Below are 22,918 nucleotides of genomic sequence, written 5' to 3'. Positions count from 1 at the left end.
ACTTCTTTTACTATCGTCCTGGCTAAAATTTCCCCTCCAATCATCATCGCGTCTGTTTCCCGCAAGCGCCGCAAAAAAAATAGTTGTTCATTGCCATGGTTATTTTGGTTGTTTTTTTTGTTGTGTTGTGTGTGTGTTGTTGTGTGTGGTGGTGTGTGTGTTTTTGTTTGTGTGTGTGTGTTTTTTTTTTGATTGTTATTATATTTTTATTGTTTTATGGTTTTTTTGTTATTCATATTATTATTATTCTCTCACAATTCTTCATCTCACCCACCACTCATCATCTCTTCTTATTTATATCATCTTTTTTATCACCAATTTTTATTATTGTTATTATTATTACCTCCAAACTTATTTTTCCATCCGTCCCATTTTCTTCTTTATCGTTCTGCATTTTTTATTTGATCCGTCATCTGCCCTCTATTTTTTTTTTTTATCAAATCTGTTTATCACATTTATTCTGTTGTTTTGTTTTCTGGCTTTTTTCCGTCGCGCTTGGATAGATAACAGGAGTTATATTCTGATTCGTTTGTGTATGAAACCTAAGCCTGTTCATGCTCGGGGTTTTCTGCAAGTAAAAGCATGGGAGGGTAGTAGGGTAGCTTTTAGTTTAACCAACAAGCCCACAAAATAACTTTTATTAAATCATAGCATAGAAAAAATTGTGCCAGAACTCGTCAGTCTTAAAATAATCATTACAAGTATTCTTAATATAATTATATTATTTTTATAATTCTGAAACACAGGGCACAATATTGATTGTTACTTTGAATGACCTATTATAAAGTTGTGATTGTTCTACGTGTGATTAAAATATTAGACTCTATTTTTAGAATAGATTACAAAAGAGCATAGTGGATGTCATTGTTTGAGGACAGGAGGACCGTGGAGGTATGGACGTCACTGGTATGGATTGCGCTTCAGTTATTTTTCATTTCAATTAATTTGGTACCTGCAAAGAAGGACACTGCCGGAAAAACCAATTAATTATTATTAATTCATTTAAAATTACAAATAAAAATTTTATATATATTAAATAATTAAATAAAAGAAATAAGAATAACTCAAGAGGAAAATAAATGAAATTAAAAAAATAAAATAATACCAGTATATTAATAAGCTTCAAAAACTTTTTTTTTTTTTTTAAAGATTTCAAAAGAAAGTAAATGAATTATAGTATATAATGTAATCTAACATGATAGATAACATACTGTGATAAATGTGGTGACCATTTAAATATATATGTGATAGCCATATAATATATGTATGTGATGGCCATGTAATATATGTATGTGATACCCATGTAACATATATTTCTGTCGTGGTCATGTAATATATTTATGTGATAGCCATATAATATATATATATGATGTGTGTGTGTGTGTGTCTGTGTGTGTGTGTGTGAAGAGTGAGAGAGAGAGAGAGAGAGAGAGAGAGGGGGGGGGGGGGGGAGTGGGTGTGTGGGGGGGGGGGGGCGAGTGTGTGTGTGTGTGTGTGTGTGTGTGTGTGTGTGTGTGTGTGTGTCTGCTTGTAGCTGACATCAAATATATTGTCATCTAGTCTTGGGTTATTAAACGTAAAACGTTTTATCATATTTATCTCAATATATAGTGCACGTAATAAAAAACATAGTATAGCGTAACGCAATATGATATGTGTACAATGCGGTGTACTATTAACAGAGGATTCGTCTTGAGTTGTGTTTATTATGGAAAATATCAACCGAATCTATCTTAATTGGTATTTGTCGACGCTCTGCCAAATGAGGTTGATATTTGATCCTATTTCACTTCTAAAATAGCATTGTAATTCGATATATGGTAAATCAAATTTCTAGAATCGCATTCATAGGTAATATGACGTCATCATGATTGGCACAAATGTAGTTTGACGTCAGGTACTTTCACTAAATGTTATTTAAAAAATGTTACAGGTGTACAAATGATCAGTTAACATCAATAAGTATACTAACCAGATTAATAAACAAATACACTAAATAGGTTTATAACGTGATAATAATGCCAGGTATAATGTAATGAAATGTATAAAATATTATATGGATAATGTAATATGTGTATATATAGTATATATAATATATAATATATAAATATATATATAGATATATATATATATTATTATATATATATATATATATATATATAGATAATATATATATATATATATATATATATTATATATATATAATAATAATAATAAATAATATAATATATAGATATATATATATATATATAGTATATATATAGTATAATATATTATATATTATATATATATAGTATAGTATCAATTGCATATTTATATATATATAATATATAAGATATATATATATATATATCAGTAGAATCTCATTGGCTCGAACACTGTCGGTGCATCAAAATCTGTTCGACCCATCGGGTAGTTCGAACCATGCATTCGGCCGTTATCGGGTGCTTCTGTAACACAAAAAGCAATCGGACAACTTCGCATATTTCCATAAAACCGGCTTGGGCAAGATGATCCGATTGACTCATGAGTAACGAAGTCGCCGTCAAAATGTTGGATGAGATATATATTTGTAACAATTATTATCAGCGTTAATAAACAAATACGATTGACAAATTTATATAATGGAGAATATATAAAACTCCATTCACAGTCGTGTCGTCATTAGAGCTGGAAACAAACTTGGCGTGACGGAAACAATTGGCTATTGTTTTGTGTGTCACCTGCAATCAAAATACATTGCATCCAGTACCGTAATTAGCACGTTTATGTTTCTGTCTGCTGTATGGAGCTGCTTCATGATAGCAAGTTGTTTTTGTAGGGGCTTTTCAGGTTGTTTATCACGCCTTGGTCCATGGGCTGTGTTTGACTGGTTGTGTTAGGTGCCAAAAAGATCAGCTCAATAACTTTCAGACGTTTTTTCTACCGTTAGGCTGCATCCATGTCGATGAAAAATTCCTACATAAATTTATATATATATATATATATATATTTCTTTGCACAGACTTAGCTGTTCGAGCTAAATATATTTAATTTTACAGTTATAAATCGGTTCGAGAGAAAGCTTCTGTTCGACCCTAGGGGTATTCGACCAATCAGCACCAAAATAAAAGGGTTTAATAGAGAGAAAAATCGGGACTTTGTTCTTGGTTCGAGAATACCGTTAGATTCGACCGTTGGGCGTTCGAGCCAATGAAATTCTACTGTATATATATATATATATATAATTGTAATATATAAGTAACTGATAATATAATATAATATAATAATATAATATATAACTGTAATATAATTGTAATATAATTAATAATATAAGATATATATATATATATATATATATATATATATATATAATGTAATATAATAATAATGTAAAGATCTATAATGTAAAAGTACCAAGTCTTCACAGTATTTTTCAGCGGTGACTTCTTTGTGGCAGTTTTCTTCTGAGCAGTGTGCCTTAAGCTGTAGACTAGATAGCCCATCTTGTGCAACGTGTAAACCAAAATAGTGCATCTTTTTAATTTTTATAGTTTTAAAGCCATAATGTCATATTTGCTAATAAAATACACATTTTATTAACGTCAAAGACGAATACAACTACAGACTTGAATGTGTTACATTGGTCGACAGATGTTGTCTAGGATGGAGACCGGACTTAATGACCTACTTACAATTTTTGGTATTATGTAAAATTATTCTGACAATGTGGCTTTAAATATGTCAATATTGTGATTTCCATCACCGTTCTAGTTTGTTGTATTCCTCAATTTACCATAGTACCTATGTATATTCATTTATGTTAAATAACTCTAAATATATAGTTAAGTTATAGACAATGTGTGTGTATGATTTACTTATCCTCTCTCTCTCTCTCTCTCTCTCTCTCTCTCTCTCTCTCTCTCTCTCTCTCTCTCTCTCTCTCTCTCTCTCTCTCTCTCTCTCTCGCTCTCTCTCTCTCTTTATATATCTCTCTTTCTGAATATACTGAACAAAATAAGAAACTTCCGCTAACTTTGCTTGAACATAACTTGATGAAAACAAACCGGGGGAATAATTATTATATATGCGTTTAAAGAGTGTTCCATGATGCATCGTTTGTTGCAAAAATCATGGCCATAGGTTAACAGAAACTGGGAGAAATTTTGACCAAGTGTGATAGGGGTTAAACAAAACAAAAAACCCACTTAATAACGGGTATGACCACCTCTTGAATTGACCACTGCAGTGCATCGCAGGCGCATAGAATTGACTAAAGTGTTGATTTCTGCCTGTGGAATATTGTTCCATTCCTGAATGAGCGCTTGACGAAGTTCGTTGACTTTAGCGGGTGGGTTGGGACGACGCCGCAATCGTCTGTCCAGACTATCTCAGACATGCTCGATGGGGTTGAGATCAGGACTTTTAGTGGGCCAGTCATCAATGAAATCAATGTTATTTGTCCTAAGAAAATTTACAGTGTCTCTAGCTGTATGAGAGGTGGCATTATCATGCTGAAAAATCGAGATGTTGGCGTTGTTATGGAACAGAGGAATGGCGTGATGAGCGAGAATGTCATCGCGGTAACGTTGAGCATTTAAATTGCCATCAATGACGACTAGTGGTGAACGATAACCATGGGCAATGGCTGCCCAGACCATGACACAACCCCCACCCCCGAAACGATCTCGTTCAAGAACACAACAGTCAGCATAGCGTTCATTTCTTCTACGGTAGACGCGCACTCTGCCATCACCACGTTGTAAAGAAAATCAACGAGTGTGTACATGTGCCCAATTAAGACGATTTAGACGATGACGTTGCGTTAAAATGCATCCGACGTAAGGACGTCATGCATGTAAACCGTTCTCCCGCAGACGATTACGAACAGTTTGCCCACTGATTCGGTTATTATGAAGCCCAGGTGTGTTAGCAGCAGTAGCAGTGGCAGTTTGGAATCGATTGCGCAAATGCGTGTTCATGATATAGCGGTCTTGACCACGCGTTGTAACACGCGGTCGTCCACGACGTGGCAAGTCGTTGGTGCTTCCTGTCGTTCGAAATCTTACGCGAAGATTTCGTATCGCTCGACTAGAACTCCCAACATGCCTTGCAACGTCTTCTGTTGACATGCCAGCATCAAGCATGCCAATCGCCCGTTCGCGTAAATTATTGGGTATTCTTGGCATACTAAAAATGCTACAATGTAAAAAAATTTAATTTGTTTTGAAAATTTGAAGCGTTTTCGTTCACTTGACAACAATGTCACTAAGACAAGTAAAACAAATTGACCGAATACTACACGGGACATGTCGAACCATGCATGCACGTGCAAATTGAATTTCACGTTGTCGACGATTAACAGTGCAAAAATAATCGATAAAATTCATGAATCCTGATAATACAGCTCAAGGCTAATACTACCTATATAATTTCATTACACAATGAAATCTTTAACACAACAAATACACGGAAGTTTCTTTTTTTATTCAGTATATATATATATATATATATATATATATATATATATATATATATATATATATATATATATATATATATATATATATATATATATCTGTATCTGTATCTGTATATGTATTTGTTTTTGTATATGTATATGTATATGTATATGTATTTGTTTTTGTATATGTATATGTATTTGTTTTTGTATATGTATATGTATATGTATATGTACATGTACATGTACATGTACATGTACATATACATATACATATACATATATATATATATATATATATATATATATATATATGTGTGTGTGTGTGTGTGTGTGTGTGTGTAGTGTTTATTCATGTTTATAATTATAGATGTAGTAACCATAAAATAGCCATAGATTGAATTGTGCTGAGGTGTCGTTAAAAATAGTTTTCTATTCTTTGTTTTCAATATACAGTAATTACTATTTCAAAATGTACATATTAATCAGTATGAAAGTGTATTAAACATTATGAATATATATTTACCATTAGGAATAATCATTATTTTAAATGAGATATACATGTAGAAGTTACTAGGTCGTGCAATTTCTGAAACTATTTGGAACATATCAGCTGATGTTTGAAATATACTCATGAAATCCATGACTGTTATCTCAAGCAGTTTATTGCTTTAGTATATTTTTTGTGAGGCCAGAAAGGATTTAATTATCCCCTGGGCAGTGCGTTAATATCTATGTATGTAACAGTCAACCTCGAAATACATACAATATATAGATATTCATACATACATACATACATAGAGAGAGAGAGAGAGAGAGAGAGAGAGAGAGAGAGAGAGAGAGAGAGAGAGAGAGAGAGAGAGAGAGAGAGAGAGAGAGAGAGAGAGAGGAGAGAGAGAGAGAGAGAGGAGAGAGAGAGAGGGAGCCGAGGGATGAGAGGAGGAGAGAAGAGAGGGAGATGAAGAGAGAGAGAGAGAGAGAGAGAGAATTATTTTATTTTAATTAAGATGAGAGATGATGTCATAAAAAAGAAAACCTTATTTGGGAAGATACTGTAATTTGGCGCAATAGTCTCACAGTTTGTGTGTGAATTTGGTGTTCTTGACATGTAAGTTAATTGCATGCTAGCTATCGTTATCTAGTCCTCCCGTTTGAAATTGCCTTTAGCGGATTGTCTTTCTTTTTCTTTGTTAAGTAAAATAAATAATTTGCCTTACTAGGTCATTTGACAGACGCCCTTCATGGATGTCCATGTTTACAGATGGTGATACGTATAGGTATACACACCGACAGACAAAGATTAGTATATGTCATAGCATGTCGGTGATGGAATTTGAGTGTTTTATTACCTCCCTTTGTTTTCCATAGTTGTTATCTCCCTTTGTGCTTTGCATGGGTTTGCATGATAGACTATAGTGATTGATGTATTGTACTTTATATTCATTAGCCAAATTAACGTTTGGGTTAATATTACTTCATTCCTATTAATCGGAGCGACACGTAGCCCAGTGGTAAACTGTTCGTTTGATGCGCGGTTGGTTTGGGAATTATGCCCGCCATTGGGCCCATTGGGCTATTTCTCGCTCCAGCCAGTGCACCACGACTGGTATTTCAAAGGCCGTGGTATGTGTTATCCTGTCTATAGGATGGTGCATACAAAAAAATCCCTTGCTGCTAATCGAAAAGAGTAGCCCATGAAGTGGCGACAGCGGGTTTCCTTCCTCAACACTTGTGTGGTCCTTAACTATATATTTGACGCAATATAACCGTAAATAAAATGCGTTGAGTGTGTCGTTAAATAAAACATTTCCTTCTTCCGTCATTCCTATTAACATATAGTTTGGGTGCTTCGGTGCCTCGTGTCACGTGATGCATGATACTGAATATTCATGAGCAGGTTTAGTGTTATGGTTAGAGAACCTCATCTTATCTGGTCGATATTTAAATTGTTATTTATGGATGAAATGTCACCTGGACATAGGAGTCCGCGAAATGCTGTTAGATCTACTGGTAGACCAGTAGAGCTAATTTTAATCAGATTGAAAAATCGCTATAACTTTCTTTCAATATGCTCAATAAATAACAATTACAACAAAACATTATATGAAAGGGAAGCGTCGTATTTTACAATTTGGAATGTAGCGCATTAGCATATAGTTACCCATATATCGGGTGCCCCCCCCCCCCCCCCCCCCCCCCCCCCCCCCCCCCCCCCCCCCCCCCCCCCCCAAAAAAAACACAAAAAAAACAACAATCAATAACCCTGTTGAATATAGAATCGTTTAAAATGTATTGGAACTGTAATTTTGATATTACACATACATAACTATATGGGTATTTGCCACCTTTAGTGAAAATCGTAGGTCCCTAGGTCAAATATTGAAAGTTAAAATATGCGACGCCAAAAGCTAAGTAGCTCCCCAAAAATATGTAAGTGTCTAGAAAGTATGAGGATTATAATTCTAATATTTCACACATATTACTATGTGGATATTTGCCACATTCAGTGACAATTGTAGTCTTGTTGGTCAAAGGTGGTTGAAATAGCAACAGATTGAAAATTGTAATTGAAAAAAAAAAATGCGACGCTAAGTGGGGACATTTTGTGATTTATGAATCTATTAATAACCGTGACGTAATTGTATTTCTGATATTTCAGGTACAAAGAAGCATCTGTATGCAGTTACCCTTCAGCACAAGCTGGCTACAAGCCTTTCAGGTAAACCTAAACAGAGACGAACTAACATTGGAACATTTGTTCTGTGGTTAGGGATCGGCCTTAGCGGTAGTCGGGGTATTTTGGCTACTGATTTCTAGCTCGGGCTACCAGATGTCTAAACCCGGTAGTCCGCTTTTTTTCTCTCTTGTTTTTTGCACACCCAGTTACACCGCAATCAACAAGACATGTAAACATTTAAAACAACAAGTTTAAATAAAAATAAACGATTTTGCTTTTTTTCTCTTTTTAAATTTTTTTAAATTAAAATTATGGGGCACTGAGGTCTACCAAATTTCATAATCTGGTGACCTGGTGACCTGGTGGGCTACTACTGATAAAAGTTACCATCAAGGCCTGGCACTGGCTGTTCTAAAGTCCAGCGTACAGAGTGAGAATCTTGGTGATCAAAGCGAAAGGAATGACTCTTTGCTCACTGTTTGCGCCAGATTTTAGTGAGAAATCCACCCCAAGAGATGATCAGGAAATTATATATCACAAAATGCTTAGCGTGTGCGACAAACGTGAGGAAAATGCTTAAGCTAACAAAACAGTCAGCAAATAGCAATGCCGTTGTTGATCACGTGACTGTCCAAAATGGCGAACACAAACGACCATATTAGGGAAGTGACACTAGACGATACCCTGGCATTGTCTCCTTTGAATCCATTGTCACATCCATGTATTCCAGGAATTTCTAGCAGACCTACGATAACCATAAAATGAATAGTAGAGCAGTTTTATTCATCTCATGTATGCATGTATGCCCACAAAAAACTGTTATGTCAAATGTCGGAAAGTAACGTGCTTATATCAAATGAATGTTCAAGCACGCTTGTTGTGGACACAGTGTCCGACTTAGGCCAGGCATTGTACCCAAAACAAGAAGGACTTCGTCTCATGTGCCAGTTTAGACAGGACGCGTAAAAGCAGCTTATCACGTGATCACAGGTCATGACGTTGCTCAGCCAGATTATCACCGTGTGCGCTGGACTTAAAAGTCTTAGTTATATGGAAAGAAATTGAACGGTGGAATCAGAACCAAGGTGAACAGATATATTTCGATATATTCATGCACACACTCACAGGTGGATGTCTTGTGGTTAAAACATGCAGTTAAATAAATACTATGTGACCAGTACTTACAAAAATGGAATAGTGATAAATTTGACTCATCAAAAGGTATTAAAGACGCACACCCTAGTTCCATCCAGCGAAAATAAATTATAATTTGGTTAATCTACAAACCTGTAACGCACTTAGATCACGTTTTTATCAAATGGAGTGAAAAAGCAGGTTTTATATCGATAAATACCATGGGAATCCCCATGTCCCAATTGCTTGAAATAATTTTGAAAGTTAGTATTCTGACGTCACCGGTAGATGTCGCTCGGAGCACAACAATGCCTACGTCACGACAAATTTCACAGAGTGCAAACAGACTTGGGGTGCGTTCCTTTCACCTCTCCTGGACATGTTCTAACTGTTCTTTCCTGGTTGTATCCCCTCTCCAGATATCGTAAGACCTAGCAAAATTATTGGTTTTAAGGGTTTGTAACGTTTTGTATTGAGACACTTACTTGTCTGAACTTTATCGTTGCTGAAAATGTTCAAGAACTGTGAAGAAAAATCTCACAAATGAACAACAACAAATCGGATGTTGATTGCGCGAACCGTGCACGAGAAAACAAACCGAACCAAAATGATAACGGTCACGTGGTATACCAACGTCTGTGACATTGAAATGGAAATATCCCGTCTATAAATAGATTAGACCTTGTCTGCTCAACGGTTTTTCTCAAACATGCGTGCGTTTTTAAGAAATAAGAAAAATGCATTTTGTGGTATTACAAAAACCAAGATTACCAGGATTACCAAAAAACACTTCAGGTGAATAGAAATGTATATTCTAAATAATAAACGGTAAGTAAAGTGTAATTTTATTTGTGAAAAAAATGGGTTTAATAGCGAAAAACAACGCCGTAATGGTTAACAACTAGCCGTAATTAGGGTGTGTCCCTTTAACAACAGAATGTTCAAGCATGAATTTGAATTAGAAAATTATTTGTTGAAACTCTCAACAAAAAATGCTAGAATTCTTTGTAAATTTAGAACTGGTAATGTCAGACTTCCTATTGAAACCGGTAGATGGTTTAATATTGAGAGAGAAAACAGAATATGTCACTTGTGCAACACTGATGTTGGTGATGAGTTTCACTATATTTTTAAATGTACGTTTTTATCTACTGAGCGAAATGTGTATACACCTAGTTACTATACCAATAGAGCAAGTGCAATTACCTTTTACCAGTTATTTTCTACAACTAAAAAATAACTTTTGTGTAAACTATGTAAATATTTGCGAATTGTCATTGAGAGGGTCAGTCTTCCGGGTTAATATTACTTAAATAGTATGTCCATTACCACTACAGAAAACACTTTGTAACTTATTTTGTTTATATGTTCTCCATACTGCACTCGGTGCAGTTTATGAGAATAAAGTTCTTGTCTTGTCTTGTCTTGTCTTGTCTTGTTAAACGGACAATGTGTTTTGGAATATTGTGGACATTTCTGAGTTAAGATGTTATCGACTAACAGAGACTTTTTAACGATCGTAATTGTAATCTGCATACAATATTAGTGGCTGTATATTAAACGTGTTTCTCATCGTTCTAATATTTGTACTAGGTTAAATTTTATTTATTTCCTAAAATAAAAATAAATTCGTACGTACGAAATTATTTGAAGACAAAATCCCGTTTGGCCTTTTTACAAATATTAAGACGACCAGAAACACATTGAATATACAGACACTGATATTCTAAACAAGAAAATATATTTAATATGTAAGATTAATCGTAGAACTATTTTATTAGTTGGAAACATCTTACAATGCAGCAAACTCAGGAATGTGCCTTTAAATAGCAATAAAAGTATAATGGTGTTTGTTAATTGGCTCATTATTAATGTTACGAATATTATAATATATTACAATATTATATATACAGAAGGAAAATGCAGATAGAGAAACCTAACATATATGCTCTTTTAAACATTATAAAAGATATAATACAAATTGAAATATAATTTACAATAATTGTCAGTTTAACGATTATGAGGAATACTGGGCACCTTAGATAATATTCCTGAAAACAAGACATAGCAATATATTGTTCAAGACGTATTTATTACAAGACAAAATGTAATACTTTCTATTTCAAAATCTTATCTTAACATTCATTCGTTATTTCCTTCTTTCTTGTTTCCCCCTAAACCTTTTTCTTTATATCTAACTTCACTGTTAACCCCATATATTACGGTGGTTACAGTATTACGAGTGTAACTTGCATATGGATTATTACAGTTACGGCGGTTACAGTATTACGAGTGTAACTTGCATATGGATTATTACAGTTACGGCGGTTACAGTATTACGAGTGTAACCTGCATGTGGATTATTACAGTTACGGCGGTTACAGTATTACGAGTGTAACCTGCATGTGGATTATTACAGTTACGGCGGTTACAGTATTACGAGTGTAACCTGCATGTGGATTATTACAGTTACGGCGGTTACAGTATTACGAGTGTAACCTGCATGTGGATTATTACAGTTACGGCGGTTACAGTATTACGAGTGTAACCTGCATGTGGATTATTACAGTTACGGCGGTTACAGTATTACGAGTGTAACCTGCATGTGGATTATTACAGTTACGGCGGTTACAGTATTACGAGTGTAACCTGTTTGTGGATTATTACAGTTACGGCGGTTATAGTATTACGAGGGTAACCTGTTTTTTGATTATTACAGTTACGGCGGTTACAGTATTACGAGTGTAACCTGTTTGTGGATTATTACAGTTACGGCGGTTATAGTATTACGAGTGTAACCTGTTTGTGGATTATTACAGTTACGGCGGTTATAGTATTACGAGGGTAACCTGTTTGTGGATTATTACAGTTACGGTGGTTATAGTATTACGAGTGTAACCTGTTTTTTCATTATTACAGTTACGGCGGTTATCGCAACAGCTACACCAACGAGTGGGCTAGAGGTCCACGAAGGTACAACGACTACGACTACCCTACCGCACCTCCCCCCAGAACCACCCACTACAGCTACAACAACGCGGCGTTCCCCATGGAACTGGAAGCAGAGTCCCCATATCGTTTTGTACATCACCACTCCAAGAATATGGACAATGAGTGAGTAGTAGTAGTAGTAGTAGTAGTAGTAGTAGTAGTAGTAGTAGTAGTAGTTGTTGTGGTAGTAGTAGTAGTAGTAGTGGTGGTAGTAGTAGTAGTCGTAGTCGTAGTCGTAGTAATAGTAGTAGTAGTAGTAGTGGTAGTGGTAGTGGTAGTAGTAGTGGCAGTGGTAGTGGTAGTAGTAGTAGTAGTGGTTGTAGTGGTTGTAGTAGTAGTGGTTGTAGTAGTAGTGGTTGTAGTAGCAGTAGTAGTAGTAGTAGTAGTAGTAGTAGTAGTAGTAGTAGTATCCGAAAACGAGTGGTGTTTGCCCAAATTGATAATTTAAGCAAAAGGTATAAGTAATGTGCAAGTTAGATGTAATACTGCTTAAAAGCTAGAGTTAGCGGCTTTACATATATATGTTAAATATAAAATTTATTCATTGCTTTATAAATGTTCAAAGATTAATGTACGTTTTATATTATGTACTTTTTTTTACAGAGTTTATCGAGGCGTCCCCAGTAGCAGAGAAGACTATAATGATATGTCGCACTACAATAGGTAAGTCTATTGGTTAATTCATTCATTCATTCATTTAGGTCATAATAGGTGGTTATTATGAGGTGCAAATTGCTCTCGTTCGTTCTCTCTCTCTCTCTCTCTCTCTCTCTCTCTCTCTCTCTCTCTCTCTCTCTCTCTCTCTCTCTCTCTCTCTCTCTCTCTCTCTCTCTCTCTCTCTCTCTTCTCTCTCTCTCTCTCTCTCTCTCTCTCTCTCTCTACCCCCCCCCCCTCTCTCTCAGTTCCTCTATAACAGAACAATTTGTATTTATATTGTAGATACGCGGAATCAGAAGGACGTGATCCATTTCTATGGAGACCGGAGTAAGTAGAACAGTTTCTCTCAGTATAAGTCTCGTAATTACTCGACTGAGTCCGTCTGTTGCCATGTCGCGATTTTACATCCCGGTATCGGTTTGAGTTCTCGTCTATACATTGTAGGGGGCGCTGGCCTCACGTGCCATCGCCACAATTATTGGTATTTGTCACTCGCTAAAGCGTGTTACAGGTAAACATTATTTCTCTAGGGACATAAATTTGATAGTAACTGGTAACTCCTGTATTATCCTTTATTTAGAGGCAGGATGTAGCCAAGTGGTAAAGCCCTCGCTTGATGCGCTGTCGGTCTACGATTGATCCCCGTCTGTGGACCCATTGAGCTATTTCTCGTTCCAGCTAGTGCACCACGACTGATATATCAAAGGCCATGATATGTGATGTCTTGTCTGTGGGTGGTGCAAATAAAAGATCCCTTGCTACCAGTGGAAGCATGTAGCGGGTTTTCTCTCTAAGACTATATATCAGAATTACCAAATGTTCATCCAATAGCCGATGGTTAATAAATCAATATGATCTAGTGTTGTCGTTAAACAAAATAAACCTTATTCGATAGGACTAGCTTATATGGCAGCGGCGGGTTTCCCCTCTTTCTCTGTCTCCACTATAGCTAAGCTGAAATATTGCTTGATATTGTGGTCATCAGCACATAGCAGCCAATAGGATACGTTTAAATCTTATCTTCTGAACGTGTAATATTGCTGTGTGATATCAAAATTGTAACAACGTGTTCAATACAACGGTTATAGGTGCGGGATTTAGATCAGTCGGTTGAGTGTTCGTTTGAAGTGCTTGCGTCGCTGGATCGAACCACCTCGGTGGATCTGTTCAAGTGATTGGGTTTTTTTGGTCAAAGGCCGTGGTGTGTGCTTTACTGCCTGTGGTAAAGTGCATATAAAAGATCCCTTTCTGCATTAGAAAAAGTGTACCGGTGTAATAGCCCAAAATATACCTCCACCAACTATACCCGGGGTATAAACTGGACTAGCCCAGAATATACCCCGGGGTATAAAACAGGCTAGTCCAGAATAGACCTCTCTTTTATGAAAGCAATAGTTGTTTTTCTTTTAAAGCGTTTATTATTATTATTTATTTATTTATTTTGTATACAGGTTAGTAATATAAAAAAAATGAGGGTTAAGGTTAGGGTTAGGGGTATAAAACAGGCTAGCCTACTTTTACCCCGGATATAGTTTGCGGGGGTATATTTTGGGCTGTTACACCGGTTTCCTCAGATCACTATGTATCACAATTAGCAAATGTTTGACATCCAGTAGCCTATGATTAATTAATCAATGTGCTCTAGTGGTGTCGTTAAACAAAACGAACCTTTTACAACTGTTATAAAAAATTCTTATTCTTATTCTGTTTTTTACAGTTCACCACGGTCTTATTACAACTGACACACAACTGCGATGATGAATGAATTTCACTGAACGAAACGAAACTCGGTGAACAAACGCCATCGCCGTCAATCAACCACGCTGGAAATAAACAACCAGTCATTTTTGTGCAGTAGACTCCACCCACTTTTAAACTGAAATCCAATCAACACATTTTCATGATATCCCATCCTATCCGGCTGTAAATATTACTTACTTCTTAGTATTTGACGTGCCTATATCCAAGTAAGGTTCAAGCATGCTGTCCTGGGGACACAGTCCAGCAGCCTGCTGCTTCTCTGGGACAGAAAGTTAGCTTCAAATGACTAAAGGACGCCATTTATTATATAGCATCAGATAGATATAAGTTAATTAATATACAATCACTATGTAACAGGTGTAATACATGTTTTTATTATATAACATTTAGTGAAATATCTTAAAATATCAGTGAAATAAAAGTGTTATCAGTCACTCAGTGAAAATAACACATTTTAGAGTGAAAATTTCACTATTTCACTCTAAAATGTGTTATCATCACTGTAGAAAGTGTTATCTTCACTGTAAGAAAGCCGGAACTATTTTGCTGCTGGCATTTTAAAAATAAAGGTAAATTGTCAAAAGTTATATAATAAATAGAAAATTTCATGTTTTTTGTCAAATAGGATTTATATCTCATCTCGTGATGTTTGCAACTACGACTCGTGAAATATGCTTGCAAACATCGATCCATGATTTATAAATCATAATTCACAAAAAAGCATAAAATATCCTCTATATAATATGTATATGTAATATGTATATGTCATATGTATATGTAATAAGTATATATAATATGTAATATGTATATGTCATATGTATGTATAATGTGTAATATGTATATGTAATAATATGTAAGATGTATATGTAATATGTACATGTGTATGTATACGTACATCAAATGTATTATATACAGTGAAACCTCTCAAAATCGGACCCTCTGTAAACCGGAATTCCCTCAAAACCGGAATTTCCTCAAATCTGGACGTGTGGGTGTGTGTGGGTGTGGGCAATTTTGGGCATGATTCCATCAGAGAATTGTTCAAGCACGCCTGTCGCGGCCCTTTTTAAATATTTGTACAGAAGAGAACCTCTTAAAACCGGACTTTTTACTTTGTCCCGAGGGTGGCCGGTTTAGAGGAGTTTCACTGTGTGTGTGTATGTGCGTGCGTGCGTGGGTGTGTGTGTGCGTGTGTGTGTGTGTGTGCGTGCGTGCGTGCGTGCGTGCGTGCATGCGTGCGTGCGTGAGTGTGTGCGTGTACGTGTGCGTGCATGTGCGTGTGCGTGTGTATGTGTGTGTGTATATATGTTATAGTATGTACAACTTATATTTTGATAAAAACAAAAAATTCTGATCAAATTCGTCAAATTGCGAAGAATTTTCGAAGGTCACCTTAAAGGCACACTGTCACAGATTTAAGGACCTTATTTCTCTAAAATTGGATAATAAATAAAAATTACATTAATTGTTGGAAACCAAATCTTAATCGAACCATGATGGAGTGAAATCCATGTCAACCCTCTCGGCAATTTTAGTTTTTGAATTATGGACCATTGCCATAATTCAATTATTTTTACAAAATATGATTAATAAATGGAGTATGGTGGTTATGAAGATGGTTGAATAAAGTACATTTAGGGACAAATCAAATTACTAGTATATTTGTTCAGGTAATACTTTGTTAGACCATTAAATAGGTCAGTGGTCTGTGACAATATGCCTTTAAACCTTGATTACTTGTGAAATAAATAACTTTTTTCAAATAATGTTTTAATTGGTGTGGGTTACCAGAGCTTCTAGAATTTTTGTAAAATTCACTAGCCATGGGATCAGTAATTAAATAATCAGATATGTCACCTAAAGAGGGAGATGGAGCTTAAATTCACTAAGATTGGGTGTGTGTGTGGGGGGGGGGGGGGGGGGGGGGGGGGGGGGGGGGGGGGTAGGAGTTTGTTACAGGATATTCATATTTAAAAAAAAAAAAAAAAAACTGAAATGCAGCATTTGACAACTTTTGTTTTCACTAGCCGTTTGGCATGGTAATATTAGTTGTTTACTAGCTGAACATTGAATATCACTAGCCATGGGAGTGGGGCTACCATAATCTAGAAGCCCTGGGTTTACAAATCTAACAGATGTCATTGTGGGGGGGGGGGGGGGGGGGGGTTCGACTCCTTTTTTAATGTATTTTTCGGGTGAGTACGACCCGATCCCCGTTCGACCCGCCCCGCCCCCGCCCACGCCCCCCATCCCTCGCCGACCCCTGAAGTTTCGCTCTCCTCAGTCTAGAATTCTCTGCATAATTTTCTACACACACGCCATAACAATGGGTTTGTTTGTTGATTACTGAGAAATTACTTGTATTCGTTGTGGTCTTATTTTCGTGTAATTTGTGGACGAATTCAGCCAATGAATTGAAAAACACTACTATACCTCTGGGTTGTCATGTCACGCCTAACTTCCTTCATAAAAAGGCGCACCATTTCTCTTTGGCTATAATCCTACAGAACATTCCAAATTCCTTAGCACCAAACCACCCTCCGCCTGTTACCGGCTCCGGTCGGACTGCTGGTGCTCCCTTACACCTGTCAGTGCAGGCGCCCCCCCCCCCCCCCCCCCCCCCCCCCCCCCCCCCCCCCCTCCTTCCCACCCTAAGTTCAAGTTAAACGATTTATCTTTTACATCCACGTGTGTTTACATATACAATACTAATTTAAATACCCAACGAAACCAGGAAAATAAAGACTCGCAGAACTCAACTCTAACACCACTCTCTTTTGACCCTGGATTTCCTCCACTTCCAATTAGCGCGTTTTTGTCCTCCACGTCCGTCCCATCGCTCACACATTCCCCAACGTCCTTCCTTCAGCTTTCTTTGTGCGTGGGAAAAGAATATAAATATTAACTCTACCCATGCATGAAATATAAATCAGGTCGACGCACCACGCTTAAAACACTCACCGCATTAAGCTAAGAATACATAAAATATGCACCACGTGGCACACCAGCTTGAGTAGCTTCTAACCTTGTTATATTTATATATTTTTGTTTTAATAGATCACGTGAGAACTCTGTATATAACGTTTTTGACGATCAGCCCCAAGTTCAGCCAGCTAACGTTTGCGAATTATTTGATTGGTTCTCGGCGTGGGCAACGTGAAGCGCATACACCAGAGTAGCGGACGTTTTTTTTTGTGTGTTTTTTTTTTTTTTTTTTTTTTTTTTGGGGGGGGGGGGGGGTGGTTGCTCGGTCTGGTTGAACTCGGCCCAGATACGCTTAGAGCTAGATTCAAGCTCGAGTGACCTCCAGCCCTCCCCTTGTATTGATATGTAGGGGAAGGCTAGAGGAAACTCTGTGTAACGCTTTGGCAATCGTCGATAACCCAATGATCGCAAGCAATCTAATTAAAATTAGCTCCACTATTACGTGTGGATCTAACAGCAGACCGTTGAAGCTCATGCCCAGTTGTCCTTTCAATCGACCAATCAAAACCTTACTTGCAAAATCAGGCCAGTGATTTGAAAAGAATTTGAAAACATTCGGAATTATGCCGAGGGTATACGAAATGATTCGGGTGAATTACGAAGTATGCCGGAAACTAATTTCAATATAAAATTTTATATAAAATTGGTTTCAAGACGAAAAAAAAACCCGTGATGATAAAGCCATAATTGTGTTTATTTACTAGTATAAAATCTAGAGTTTATTACTGCACTCCCCCCCCCCCCCCTGTTTTTTGCAATGTTGAAATAGACCAACAAGTTCACCTAGTGCATAAATAGTCTCGCCCGATATTTTTAAAATTTGTATACTCCAGAATAACACTATACAAGGCGAAGTATAATTGGTCGATATTTAAATTGTTATTTATAGATGAAATATTACCTGGACATGGGAGTCCACGCAGTGCTGTTATATCTACTGGTAGACCAGTAGAGCTAATTTTAATCAGATTGGATCGCAAGCTACTGTGTCTAAAATACACTTTTTTTCCCCCCTAAATCTGATGCCACAGAGCTAAAATGGTATGTGTTCCATTATTTATTTCCATCAGTATATTTGTTTTTAATTGTCCTGCATGTGTCAAACTGAAGTCCAAGCACACTCTCCGTGGCACACACCTCAGCCATTTTGGGCTGACTGTGCATGATGCTAACCCGATGATTCCATAATGGTCTTCCTGAATGTGGTTCATATGTCAGGTGAAAGGGCAGGTTTCTTCTTTACAAAGCGTAGTTGTTGTGCGCGATAGGTCAAAAATTTGATTTTTTTTTTTTTAAATCTATTAGATATGGATTCGTGTGAATCAATTTTACAGGATGTCTCCGTACGTGTATATCCGAATATTCTATTCTCTATTTCATTCATTTCAGCTTATGTTCGTGCTTATATCCAATTAAGATTCAAGTGGGTTAGTTGTTAGTGAGAGAGAAGAGGGTGTACTGGCCGTACACCTACCCATTGAGCTCTTAAGAGCTCGCTCTGCTTTGGAGCCCGTACCGGGCTGCGAACCCTGTACCTACCAGCCTACAGTCCGATGGCTTAACCACTGCGCCAGCGAGGCCTTGTCTCTATTATTGACATATTGACTTAATATACAATCTTATTACTCTTATGGTTAAAAATATATTGGTACAAATCAAAATGATATTTCCCACTTGTAAGAATGCCAAGTGGGACGTAACACTTCGACGTCATACGATGACGTCATCGATTGCTGCGCTACAACCTTACAGGAACGTAAAACCAAACGAGTTGGGTGATATAAATTAATATCGATTATGGGTAATAAATAGCATATTAAACTCGCTACCATTTCGTATTATGTCAATGTTCCTCGTGAAATAGTTTCCATTGTCACTCGCTAAAGCTCGGGACAATTAAAAATTACTTCACTCGGGACACAAACGTAATACGAAATGGAAGCTCGTTTAATATCCTATAACAAACATACAGGCATCTTGGTAAGAGAAATTTTACATGTGCGTGGTTGGGGGTTTTTTTTTTTTTTTTGGGGGGGGGGGGGAAGGGTTTACCCGGCGCGGGCGTTGTAAATGAAAAACAGACGCGTCAAACGGAGTCACATGAAACCATTACACCTGATAACTGTAGAATAGTCATTCCACTATTTCATAAAATTCTGGAAACAGTTTCCAGGAAACCAGTGTCCCTTTTCTTTATCTTATTTTTGTTGGAATCGGAACTCATTTCACTGCTAGGTTTAATAACAAACATTTCACTGTTGTTCATTGGTAGAAATGTAACCTTATTGTCCGGTTTAATTGCTAAATAGGTTAATGTTTCTATGTCAAAACAAAACGTGTGAGATACCTAGAAATGTTTTTCATGATACATCCGTTTTCCGCATAACGCGCTCGTGTCAAAACCCGCTTACTTGAAAAACCGTATTATTGTCTTTGCGTTGTTCGCTGTTTCGTTGTGTATCCGGATACTATTAATAACCGACCACTAAACCATCTTCTGGACAGTTCGTTTGTTTTGTTTAACGACACCACTAGAGCACATTGATATATCAAAGGGACATTCCTGAGTTTGATTCACTTTTTAATATGTTATCGACTAAAAGAGACTGTTTAACGATTGTAATTACATATCAAATATATTTGTCTGATTACAGTATTAGTGACTGTATATTAAACGTGTTTCTGATCGGTCTAATATTTGTACTTCGTTAAATTTAATTTTAATTCCTAAAATATTTTATTTTCTTAACGATTGTAATTACATATCAAATATGTTTTTGTGCATCAAATTTTCTGATCATTCTAATATTTGTACCAGGTTAAATTTCATTTTATTTCCTCAAATATTACTTTTTCATACATACGAAATTATTTGAAGACAAATTCCAGTTTGGGCTTCTTACAAATATTAAGACGACCAGAAACACATTGAATATACAGACGCTGATATTCTAAACAAGAAAATATATTTAATATGTAAGTTTAATAGTAGAAATATTTTATTACTCAGAAAGATCTAACAGTGCAGCAAATTCAGGAATGTCCCTTTAAACATCGGCTTTTGGATGTCAAACTCTTGGACAGACCAGATAGCAGATGACAGCGTGCTTGAACCTTAATTGAATATAATAATGAAAATAAGTTGAAATGAATGAATAAATTTGTAAATGGTTGAAAATTGACAAAGACGTCTCATAACGTTTTCGAAAGTTAAAATGTTTGTTTTGTTTAACGACACCACTAGAGCTATCAATGGCTATTGGATGTTGAACATTTGGTTCGTAATTTTCACATATAGTCTTAAAGAGGAAACCCGCTATATGTTTTCCATTAGTAGCAAGTGATCTTTTATATGCACCATCCCACAAACAGGATAGCATATACCACGGCCTTTGCTATACCAGTGATTGTGCATTGGGCTCAATGGGCCCACCAACGGGGATCGACCCCAGACCGACCGCGCATCAAGCTTTACCATTGGGTTACGTCCCGCCTTCGTGATGTTTACGAATAACCAAAACTTATTTATATATAGAAAGGAATTAGACGTTTCCTCCATTACAGATTAACATAAAATCTCGTTTAATACATGCATAGGAGTATATTAGTTACAGATATATATATATATATATTATATATATATATATATATATATATATATATATATATATATATAGATAGATATAGATATATAGATGTAAAATGAAAACCAAATCCGGTTATTTAAAATTTCCGGATATCGTCTGCTTCATCACTGTCACACTACGTTTAGATTCTTTGATGGTTGTCGTGTCTATTAATTAATTCACAGAATGTTCTAGGTGTGTGCGTGGTCCGTGTTATGTTTTAGCCCAGAATGTAGTCAAGAAACTACGGACATAGCCATGGTGTGTGTTGGCGTTTCATAAGTTCAAATAGTGTTGAAGACGTCAGAAAACACCAGCCATAATATGTCAAAAAACAGATGACGCCATGTGAAATCTAAATTTGTATTTTGTTAATTTTTGTTGTATTTTACTCCTACTCATGTTATTAATTTAATTTCAACTTATTTTCGTGCTTATATCCAATTAAGGTTCAAGCACGCTGTCCTGGGCACACACGTCAGATATCTGGGCTATCTGTCCGATACAGTGGGTTAGTGGTTAGTGAGAGAGAAGAGGGCGTAGTGGTCTTACAATTACTCATTGAGTCGTTAGAACTCGCCCTGGGTGAGAAACGCTACCGGGCTGCGAACCCTGTACCTACCAGCCTTATGTCCGATGGATAACCACGACATCATCTTAACTCCATCCATAATGTTAAAAAAAAGAAATGACGCCATGTCAATTGTAAAACTGTTTGTCAAAAAAGTATTTTGTTCATTTCTGTTGTACTTAAAGGGACATAACACTAGTTTTTAAACATTAAGGCTTAGTTTTGACTATTAGAGCCGTTTCTGATAACTGAAATCATACTTTACTTGAGATTTTATTGTTTAGATTTCCAATTCCATACATTCGAAACGAAACGCAAACGTTGTGAATTGTCTACCATACTTACTGGAACAAAATATATACACAAGATTAGTGAAGCAATTTGTACTAATCAAACAATTTGTAGACATAATCATTAAAGGGACATACCCTAGTTTTTAAACACTAAGGCATATTTTTGACTATTACAGCAATTTTTGATAACTGAAATCATATTTTACTTAGCTTTTATGGTTTAGATTATCAATTTCCGTACATTCGAAGTGTTTTGGTCATGCTGCCGATTTTAATATCACAAAATGCATTTCTCTTATTTTTAAAAACGCACGTGCGTCTGAGAAGTAACAGTTATGGAGTCGAGTTTTAGTCTATTTTTACAGAGTATTTCACCATTTCAAAGTCACAGACTCATGTTTCACTCAATTGTAGCTTTATCCAAATGTGTTACAGGTTTGTAGACTAACTACAATTAGTGTGCATTTTCATGGGCTGAAACTAGGGTATGTCCCTTTAACTTCTACTCATCCTGTCGTGCTAATTTGGTATTTACATATGTTGTAATATATGTAATATTATCATATATTTTATATATTATTTTCTGATTTCGTAGCCATTTATTGTAGCCAGGATTTTGTATGGGTCAACGTAAGTGGATCAAGGAGGGATAGTAGGATATCAATTTTTGTATTAACAAAAATAAATAATTTTCTGCTAACGTCACTAATCCATTTAAAAATAATACAAAATGGTATATGAGTATGTGTTTATGTGTGTGTTTGTGTGTCCGTGTGTGCGTGT

At 36.2% G+C, this 22,918-nt stretch overlaps 1 long non-coding RNA gene across 1 annotated transcript; it reads left to right on the top strand.

Moving 5' to 3' along the window:
* The first annotated feature begins 7,688 nt into the window (after positions 1–7,688).
* On the top strand, positions 7,689–15,110 carry LOC121373410. Its single transcript, XR_005958077.1, has 5 exons — positions 7,689–8,159; positions 12,171–12,365; positions 12,846–12,905; positions 13,182–13,226; positions 14,617–15,110. It is a non-coding gene; the product is annotated as an uncharacterized LOC121373410 (long non-coding RNA).
* Positions 15,111–22,918: the final 7,808 nt, after the last annotated feature.

This window comes from Gigantopelta aegis, chromosome 5, assembly GCF_016097555.1.
Source record: "Gigantopelta aegis isolate Gae_Host chromosome 5, Gae_host_genome, whole genome shotgun sequence".
Classification (NCBI taxonomy): Eukaryota; Metazoa; Mollusca; class Gastropoda; order Neomphalida; family Peltospiridae; genus Gigantopelta; species Gigantopelta aegis.
The sequence above is the reverse complement of the archived record's forward strand: the minus strand, read 5'-3'. Positions and strand labels throughout refer to the sequence as shown.